Source organism: Microtus ochrogaster, unplaced genomic scaffold (genome assembly GCF_000317375.1).
Source record: "Microtus ochrogaster isolate Prairie Vole_2 unplaced genomic scaffold, MicOch1.0 UNK74, whole genome shotgun sequence".
Classification (NCBI taxonomy): Eukaryota; Metazoa; Chordata; class Mammalia; order Rodentia; family Cricetidae; genus Microtus; species Microtus ochrogaster.
This window is the reverse complement of record NW_004949172.1, coordinates 201,143-210,882: the sequence shown is the minus strand read 5'-3', so window position 1 is coordinate 210,882 and position 9,740 is coordinate 201,143. Positions and strand designations below refer to the sequence as shown.

Below are 9,740 nucleotides of genomic sequence, written 5' to 3'. Positions count from 1 at the left end.
GCATCTGACTGAGTCCCCACCCCCATCCCAGCCTTAACATCTCCTCTGGACTCTGCAACTGCCACTGGGATCAATTCCAAACTCTGCCAGTTGCTCAGGCCAGGCCGTTGCCTTAGACACCCGCTTTCCCCATACTCAAAGCCAAGCCATCAGCACAAACCCTTGCTGCTGGGCCTTAAGGTCACACATTTCCCTTCTCCTTACTTCCCTCACAGCGTCAGGTCCTCTGTACCTTCCCCCACAGGCACTGCCAGGAGTCTTCTCCTTAGGCTGACTATTTCCACGCTGGCCCACCAGTCCCAGGCTGCAGCCATACTCATCTTTTTCTTCTTGTTTGCTTTTTTTTTTTTTTTTTTTTTGAGACCAGGTCTCTGGAAGCCCAGGTTGACCTTGAACTTGCTGCACGGATCCTTTGGCCCCACCTGACAAATACTGGGATCACAGGCTTGTGGCATAATACCTAGGTCTTCCTTCCTTCCTTCTTTTCAATGGGTTATTTAGTTTTCAATCGTGGGGCTGTGTGCCTGCGTGAGTTGATGTGTACCATGTGCATTCAGATGCCCTGGATTTGAAGTGACAGGCGTTTGTGAGCTGCCACGTGGGCGCTGGGAACCAAACAGGTCTGCTGCGAGAGCAGTGAGTGTTCTTCATCGCAGAGCCGTCTCTCCAGCCCTGGATTTTGCTTCTCACATTTCTAACTGGCATCCCATTGTATATTTGCTGTGTCATTTCGTGTGTGGCTGCTTTGGTCGCAGTGTCTAGCACAGCAACAGAAAGCAAAGGAAGATGCCAGATTTCTATAGTGCTTGGACTCAAATCCGTGTCTTTGTGCACGTTAGGCAAACACGCTACCACCTGACTCCCCTCACGCTCCCCCGAAGGCCAGCTCCCTTCTTTTCTGTTTCCTTCTGCAATACTAGGGATTGAACCTGGGTCTCTGGTGTATTAGGCACCTGCAGAATTAACCTTTGACTCTTCCTGACTGCAGGAGAGACAGTGTTCCTGCTTCTGGTCCTGTCCCCTCAGTCTCCTTTCTCCTTGGTGGACCTCCTTGTCTCCCTGGCAAGGACCCATGGGTGTTTAGTTTATGCTATGATCTTTGCTGACAGCTTTTGGGAGTTGGTTCTCTCCTTCCACCATGTGGGGCTGGGAGATTGAACTCTTGGTCGTCAGGTTTGGCTGCAAGCACTTTTACCACTTCAGCCATCTTGATGGCCCTGGTAAATTTAATTTTAGCAACTTCTTCTCTTCGTGTGCATCCCATAGGCATTCCTGCAGAGTGCTTAATCTTTATGTTTTCAGTCCTCGACTTTTTATTAAGATTCCTGTGTTACCTCAGTGTCATATGTGAGCAAAAGAATGTTGCCAAGCTACAAATCCCAGGGGAAAGCTCTCTGTGCAGCCTTCCTCCTTGGTGTACTGTTTTCCCTCGGATTCTGGGACACCCAAACTCAAAACCCCCCTCTAGCTCCTTTGCAGGCTTCTCTAATGTTGCCACCTTGTCCTTGGGGGTCTTTCAGCATTGGGGCAGCGTCTGGCTACTTCCTGTCTTCATTCCTTCCTTTCACTAGTGATGGACTCTCTGTCATCATCTATCCATATTTATCCGTCTATCGTTATCTAATTTATCCACGTATCATTTATCTCTCCTATTATCTGTCTGTTCATTGATCATATCTTTTGTTTTGTGTGTTTTTCAAGACAGGGTTTTTCTGTGTAGCCATGGTTATCCTGGAACTTGCTCTGTAGACCAGGCTGGGTTTGAACTCACAGACATCGACTGGCTGCCTCCCAAGTGCTGGGATTAAAGGTGTGTGCCACCACTGCCCAGCTGATCCTAACTGTGTGTGTGTGTTCATGTATGTTTTCACATTCATATAAGCTGGGTCAATTTTGGGTGAATTCCTCTATCATATTCCACCGTATGTTTTAAGATTTATTTTTATTCTATGTGTATAAGGTGTTCTGCCTTCATGTATGTATGTGCACCACATGTGTTCAGTGCCCGTGCAGGCCAGAAGAGGATAGCAGATCCCCTGGAATTGGAGTTACAGGTGGTTGTGAGCCACCATGTAGTTGCTGAGAATTGAACCCAGGTCCTCTGCAAAAGCAGTTTGTGCTCTTAACTGGTGAGCAATCTCTACCTTATTTTTTGCAACAGGGTCTCTCACTGATTCCGAGGCTTGCCAAGTTGGCTAGATTGGCTGGCCACCAACCTTTGAGGACCTTAATGTCTCAGCCACCTGGTCTCTGGAACTGTGCGTGTGTACTGCCATGCCTAGCATTTATGTGCATACTGGGGATCCAGCTCTGGTCCCTATACTTGGATTGCAATCATTTTATCTCCTGGACTGTCTATCCAGTCCCAATGCTAGTTATCTTTGTATCAAATGTTGATTCATCTAATCCATCCATCTACCACCCACCCATCCTTCCAATCCTTTTCTTGCCATCTGCCCACCCACATATCAGTCTATCCATTCTAGTCTCTCCACTCATCTTGGCAATCTCTCTCTTTCACAATTCACCTATTTATTCATCCGTCCCTAGTATATATCCTACCATTATCAATTATATATCTCTCTTACCTAGCTCTTAGATCTACCATACATCATTTACCAATCAATCGTCAGTAATCTATCCAATCAGTCATCTGTCTATTCTCCTGTCATCTATCATCAGTCTATCTCATCTTTCATATATTAATATGTTTAAAGTTTATTATCTGTCTTCTATGTAATCTCTCCATATACTCGATCATCTGTCTCCATCTCATCTCTCTCTCTCTAGGCTGGATCTCACCTCAGAACTCAAATCCCCACTTTGGTCTCTGTGACTCTACTTGGAAATCTACTAGATACCCCAGCCCTCCCCATGTCTTCATGTCTGGTCTCTGCCTCCCCCTCCAGGTTCCTTTTATCTCACAAAGTGGAAGTTTCATCCTGACAGCTACGTTCCAGATTAAAAAAAAAACAATCAAAACACAAAAACCCCTTGAGAATCATTTTTGACTTTTCTCATTCTCCCTTCCAACATGCGATCCCTCAGCAAATTCTGCCATTGCTACCTCCAGAATACATGCAGATTCCAGCCATCTCCACTGCAGCCACCTCCGCAAAAGCCACCATCATTCTCACTGGAATTCTCTCTCTCTGGGACAGGGTTTCTCTGTGTAGCCCCAACTGTTCTAGAACTCACAGAGATCCACCTGCCTCTGCCTCCCAAGTGCTGGGATGAAAGCCGTGTGCCACCACAGCCTGGCTTGGAATTACTTCTTTGTCCTACGCTTTTAACATCATTTTGTTGAGGTAAAGTTTCCACAGCATAAAACGAGTCATCCTGAAGTGTATTAGCATGGGAACACGTTCTGCAAGGCCACTCGGTTCTAAGGTGTTTCCATCGCTGCCTCCTTGCAGCTTTCGGCACCAAGGGTCCACCTTTTCTCTCTGAGGACTTGCCTGCTCTGGACATTTCATGTAATAGGCTCATAGACCATGTGATGTTTTGTGTGTCACACCGCTCACATAGCATCCTGTTTTCAAGGTTTATCTATTTTAAGGCATGTATCAGTATTCCGTTTTTATGACCAAATAATATTCCATTGTAAATATATACCGCATTTGGTTCACATGTTCATCCTTAGATGAGCATTCAGGTTCTTTACATATTGTGGCTGAAATAAATGCTGCTGCTGTGAACATTCATGTATCAATATTTGTCCGTCTGCATTCAACTTTCTTGGGTGCAGTCCTGGGAGTAGAATTGCTGTGTTATGGGATTATTCTATTTGCAACATTTTTTTTTTCTTTGAGACAGGGTTTCTCTGTAGCTTTGGAGCCTGTCCTGGAACTTGTTTTATAGACCAGACTGGCCTCGAATTCACAGAGGCCTGCCTGCCTCTGCCTCCCGAGTGCTGGGATTAAAGGCGTGTGTCACAACCGGCTGGCTCTATTTGTAAAATTTTTGTGTTTGTGTGTGTGTGTGTATGTGTGTAGTGTAAGCACACAAACGTGCATATGCAGAGATGTTGTGTGACAAAACTTTTCCTGGGGAGATGCAACACACATGTTTATTTAACCTAGATAGGGAAGCCACGACAGACCAAAGTATGGATACCTCCAAAGTCCAACTTGGTGAACCAGTGAGTTGTACTAGGGTTGTTTACAGGAGCAGAAATGACTCCACCAAAGCTCACCCCAGCATGGGTGACAGCTCACAAAGCTGGGAACCTGGAGCACACAGCATAGCCTACAGGCAGTTCCATAGGCTAGAGAGTGTCATTCCCTATTGACTCTGATCTATGCCTCTTCCAGGCAAATTGGCTGGTTTCTGCTTCTTCTAGGCATCTGGTCTGATGTCAGAGTCTTCTTTACAGTTTTTTCTACCACTAAGACATGCCATCAGCCCCTCACTGGGGGATTCTAGGCAGGGCTCTACCACTGAGCCACACCCCACCCCCTCATTGGGGATTCTAGACTGAACCACACCCCCAGCCCCTCACTTGGGGCTCTACCACTGAGCCACACCCCCAGCCCCTCACTGGGGGGATTCTAGGCAGGGGCTCTACCACTGAACCACACCCCCAGTCCCTCACTGGGGGATTCTAGGCAGGGGCTCTACCACTGAACCACACCCCCAACCCCTCACTGGGGGATTCTAGGCAGGGTCTCTACTACTGAGCCACACTCCAGCCCCTCACTGGGGGATTCTAGGCAGGGCCTCTACCACTGGGCCACACCTCAGCCCCTCACTGGGGGAGTCTAGGCAGGGGCTCTACCATTGAGCTTTTGTTTTATTTTAGGTTTACTTGTTTTATTGTGCACGTATAGTATATGTGTACATGTGTGTGTGCAGACCAGAGGTGTATGTTGGGTACCTTCCTCAGTGTCTCCACACTGTAATTTTTGAGAATGGTATCTCTCCTTGAACCAGGAGCTCACTGACTGGTTAGGTAGCCTGGCTAGTGAACTCCTGGTATCTTTCTGTCTTTTTGCCTTGTCAGGCCTAGGGTTATAAATGCTGTGATTGTGGTAGACACTCACACACAGAAACATACACTTACAAACTAATAAAAACAAACTACTTGAGCCTGAGGTGATGACATGTGCCTTAATCCCAGCACTCAGGAGGAGGCTGAGGTTGGAGGATCTCTGTGAGTTTGATGACAGCCTGATCTATATAGTGAAATTCAGGCTAGCCAAGGCTAAATAACACCAGAAACACACACACAGGCACACACAGACACACACAGACACACACACCTCTCAGAGCACTGAGCACTGGCTGCTCTTCCGGAGGATCTGGGGTTCAGTTTCCAGCACCAATATGGTGCCTCACAACTATCTGTAACTACACAGCAGTTCCAGGGGGATCTGACGCTCTCTATGATCTCTGCAGGCACCAGGCACACACGTGGTGCACAGACATACAAGCAGGCATAAGGCTCATATACATAAAAGAAGTAAATCTAAAAATATTAAAAACTTAAATGCTTACTTTGCTATGTTGTTTGAATTTTAAAGAAGCCAGTGCCACGCCGGGCATGTTGGTATACTCCGGTAATCCCAGGATTGGGGAAGTGGAGGCAGCAGGATCAGTGTTGGAGACCAGCTTGGGCTACTTGAGTTTCTGTCTCAAAAACCACCAAACACACACGCACTAACAAAATCAAGTCTAGTAAAATGATCAGGATAGGTTTAGGCATACACTGAGCGCTGAAAAATCTACATTTGTTCTTGGAGTTGTGACTATCTTTGGAGCTTCCGGACTTGGAGGTTAGAATATCCTCTGCGCAAGAACTTTCCCTGTGGCCACGAGGGGATGGGAGGGCATGGTAGGCGGAGTCAAGATGCCACTTCCGGGATCCTCCCTCCGCCTACGGCAGGAACCACCCTTTTTTTGTATGATTGGCAGTAGGTATAGCCAATAACCATCAGAAAGGGAACCGACGCCATGGAGGGCTCCTTACACTGGTTAGGAACGCCTCTCCCAAATAGACTAATAGCAAGCTCGGGAGGGCGGGTTCTCCTGTGGGGGCGGGACAGAGTGACGGGCGTCATTTTTGACTTATGGAAACGTGACTGCCGGTAAGGTCAGACCAATCATAAGTGAGAAGGCCGGATCTGGGGCGGAGCTGAAACTTCGGCGGTTGAACCGCTCGTGAAGTGGGGACTCCGCGGAGAAGGTGAGCGGCGGCAGCACGGGTACAGGTGCGGGCGCCAGGCGGGGGCAGTGGGGACCCCCGGAGCGCCACTTCCACACAGGTGCGCGCCTGGTCCTGTGCAAGCTGGAGATTTCACAGGGTCTTTCATGTGCCAGTCATGTTGTCACTCGCGAGACACGCGATTAGAACATAGAGGTCCCGTGTCGAATACTGCACCCGAGTTTGTGAGGTAGAGCATTATTATGCGCACACCACGCGGGGTGGAAGGGGGTGCTACCCGTGATGCCGTGGATTCTGAACTTGATTCGGGTTGGAAGGTGGGGGTAGGAGCTCTCCAGGGTTGAGGGGTGTGTCCTGCGGGCAAGTGGTGTTCCCTGTGTGCGCTCTGAGCAAGTTATTTTACATGCAGTCACTTTTAACTTTCCCCGCGGTTTTTTTTTTTTTTTTGCGGTGCTGGATATCAAATCCAGCCTTGTGCGTGTTAGTCAGGAGTTATCACAGTACTACTGAGCTACATCCATGCCCAAGAATAAACTTTTGTTTTGAGTCAGAGTCTTACTATGTAGCGCCTGGAAGGCCTGGAGCCCAATTTAGAGCAGGCAGGTCTCGAATGCATAAAAATTGTGATGGGTGTGGAGGTCAGGACAACTTTGTGGAGTTGGTTCTCTCCTTCTACCCTAGACCCTGGGTTCTGAGATCACACTTGGGTCTCAAGGTTTGTACAGTACCGAGTTTTATCCATTGAGTCATGTGGGCAGCCCCTAAGGAATTCTGAAACATCTTGACAAACTGTGCAGTGGCACCCAGGTACTAGAGAGACTGAGGCCAGCCTGGGCTACAGAGTGAGTTTGAGGCCCGCCTTGACCACATAGGGAGGCCTTGTCTCAAAAACAAAACAGAGCAAAGCAAAACAAAACGAGAAGAATGTGGGGTCTGGTATCTGTTTGCCCAAGTTGGAGTTCTGGTTCTCTCTTGTTCTTACCACTGAAATCACTATGACTTTGGGCAAGTTGTTTAATCTGTTGGAGCTCAAACTTCATGTTGTGTGGAATCACTTTTTCTATACCAATTCCATCACCCTGTTTACTCAGTAGTGACTCCCTGATGTTTCTTTCCAGCATCTATCTCTGCCCTGAACACTACGCTGTATCCAAAGACCAGCCCTTCTTTGCTTGAAAGCCCAGCTGACATGCAGTTATCCCCAAACAATCCTTTGGTGTCCCCATTCAGCATGGCAGACCCTTCCTTTCAGGTACTTAGGAGTTAGTTGTCCATCACTCCTTCCTTTCCCTCCCATTAAATGTGTGTGTGTGTATATATGGTCTGGAAAGTAAATCTCGTCTGGTACTGATGTTGGTGGTACACACCTATCATAATCGTAGCACACCAGAGTCTAAGATAGGAAGACTGTGAGTTCACAGCCAGCCTTGGCTACTTGGTGAGAACCTATCTCACCAAGGATGGATGCTTGTCTGGCTTGTGTGAAGTGCCGGGTTTGATCCCCAGCTCCAGATAGGCAAGGTGTGTGATGAACCCCTATAATCCCAGACCTTGGGAGGTAGAGGATCAGGAATTCAAGGAGAGCCTGGGTTATACGAGACCTCTTTGCAAGCTAGCAAAAGGTCAGATCATGTTCCTCTGTTTACCCCCTCCTGTCTCCTACTCACTCTTCCATAGTCTCCATCTGCTCACAGGATCTCCAGGTCGTCTGGAGCTTCGTCCCTCTCCCCCTTCATGGCCCCATACCTTTGGAAGGGCCTTGCTTGTGCTATTGGGGCCATGAAGTCTTGGTGTCCTTTGGACATTGCAAATACATGTTTCCTACTGCTGCCTGCCCTTCTGTCTGGATTGGCTTCCCTCCCCGCCTCATCTGTCTCAGTTCAGGTAGGAGCATTATGAGCCCTTGCTGACTGCCAGTCCAGTCACCTGGTTTTCCTTTGTCTCTGTCAAAGCCACTAAGTCCTGTGTTCCACCTGTGGGCTTCTCAGATCTGCCCACTAGTATTGGGTTCCATGTGGTTCCATTGTGCCCCGGAAGAGCACAAAGGATACAGTTAACTACCCTTCCTCTGGTCTTCCCATGGTGGACGGTGAGCTGGTGGCCTGGGTGGGGCTCCTTCCTGGCCATGGAGTCAGGTGAAGTAATAAACTGGACACATTGTATCTCCCCTAGGGGCCTTAGAGCTGAGCCTGGAGAGTGAGAATGACTGGGCCAAGACATTGTTTCTTGGTGTCCCGATAGATTGGCACTGAAGGGACAGTAAGAACTACAATTAGAAAAGTTTGCTTTTGTTTGATTTGTATTGTTAGGAATTGAACATGGGCTAGTGCTGTATGACGGACCCTTGGCCCCGACTTTTTTTTTTTTTTTTTTTTTTTTGAGACAGGGTTTCTCTGTGTAGTTGAGGCTTTCCTGGAACTCACTTTGTAGACCAGTCTGGCCTTGAACTCACAGAGATCCACCTTCCTCTCTAACCGGAGTGCAGGGATTAAAGGCATTTACCACCACCGCCCAGCCTCTTAGTGGATTCTAGGCAAGCTAGCTGCCTTCTGCTGAGCCTTGCTTGCAGGCTTTTGGGATGAAGATTAAGTGGCCTTTGGGCTGTTAACTAAGAGTGGTGGTAAGAGGAAGTGGCAGGCCCTGTAGGGAGCACCTTAGGTGCATTGACTAACTCAGTCCTCGTGATAGTCCTATGAGGTCCTCATACTTTCCCCAATTTTATGTGTGTGTGTATAAATATATTTATAATACACACAAATATATATGTATATATTTGTATATAAATATATACACTGGGGAGTGAGGAGCTTTGGTCAATGCCCTAGCACCTTGGGAGGGAAGGGGTGTGTTGGGCTGCATAGCTGGACCGTGAGAAGGAGGGGATGGTTGCTGTGTCTAGCTGTAGGAGCCTCAGTTTCATGGTCTGTAAATGGGGTATGATTGTAATACCTACCAGAGTGCAGAATTAGGGTGAGGCATGGTAAGTGTGTTTTCGGGACACACCGGGTGTGCTGGGGGAACTGCATGGTATACTGTAGAGGTCTAGATTGTGGGGTGTCCTATAATTGATTCTAGCAGAAGGCAGAGATATCATGTTCAGTGGCCTGAAGGGCTTTTGTTGTTGTGTACTCCTGGGGGACAGTGGAAGGGGAAGAACAGGGTGAAGGAGGAGGGAGCTCTGACCAGCTTATATTCATCCAGCTTTGGGAGGTCGACTCAGAGTAAGGCGGAAGTCGGGCTCTGTGTCACAGTGTGTGATAGTCCTGTGAGCTCAGTGAGGCTAGAGATGGGGAAGTGTGAGGTGGTTGGTGGGCTGGGGACAGTGATTTTTCCATGGTGATGGTGGGGAGTGCTGGTATGACGGTTCTTTGGGGAGCCCAGTGTGGAGGGTTCTCTTTCCTGCATTGGGTGAAGACTGAAATTTTGGAGCACAGTTTGGGAGGAGGAGCCAGTGGCAGTGACTTAGCCCTGGGAAAAAAGTTAGGATTCCCTTAGTGAAAGATGGTAAGGAGAGGGCTGGAGGCTTGGCGATTGTGAGGTTGACCTCAGTTTCCCACGGCTGCGGAGGGATGTGGGC

General features: G+C 48.2%; 1 protein-coding gene across 1 annotated transcript in view; it reads left to right on the top strand.

Annotated features, from left to right (window-relative positions):
• The first annotated feature begins 6,141 nt into the window (after positions 1-6,141).
• The window catches only part of Ccdc61 (coiled-coil domain containing 61), an 18,853-nt gene continuing 15,254 nt past the window's right edge, over positions 6,142-9,740 (top strand). The window contains exon 1 of the mRNA XM_005370251.3: positions 6,142-6,184. The gene's annotated coding sequence lies outside the window, so the exon portion shown is untranslated. The remainder of the gene's footprint in view (positions 6,185-9,740) is intronic.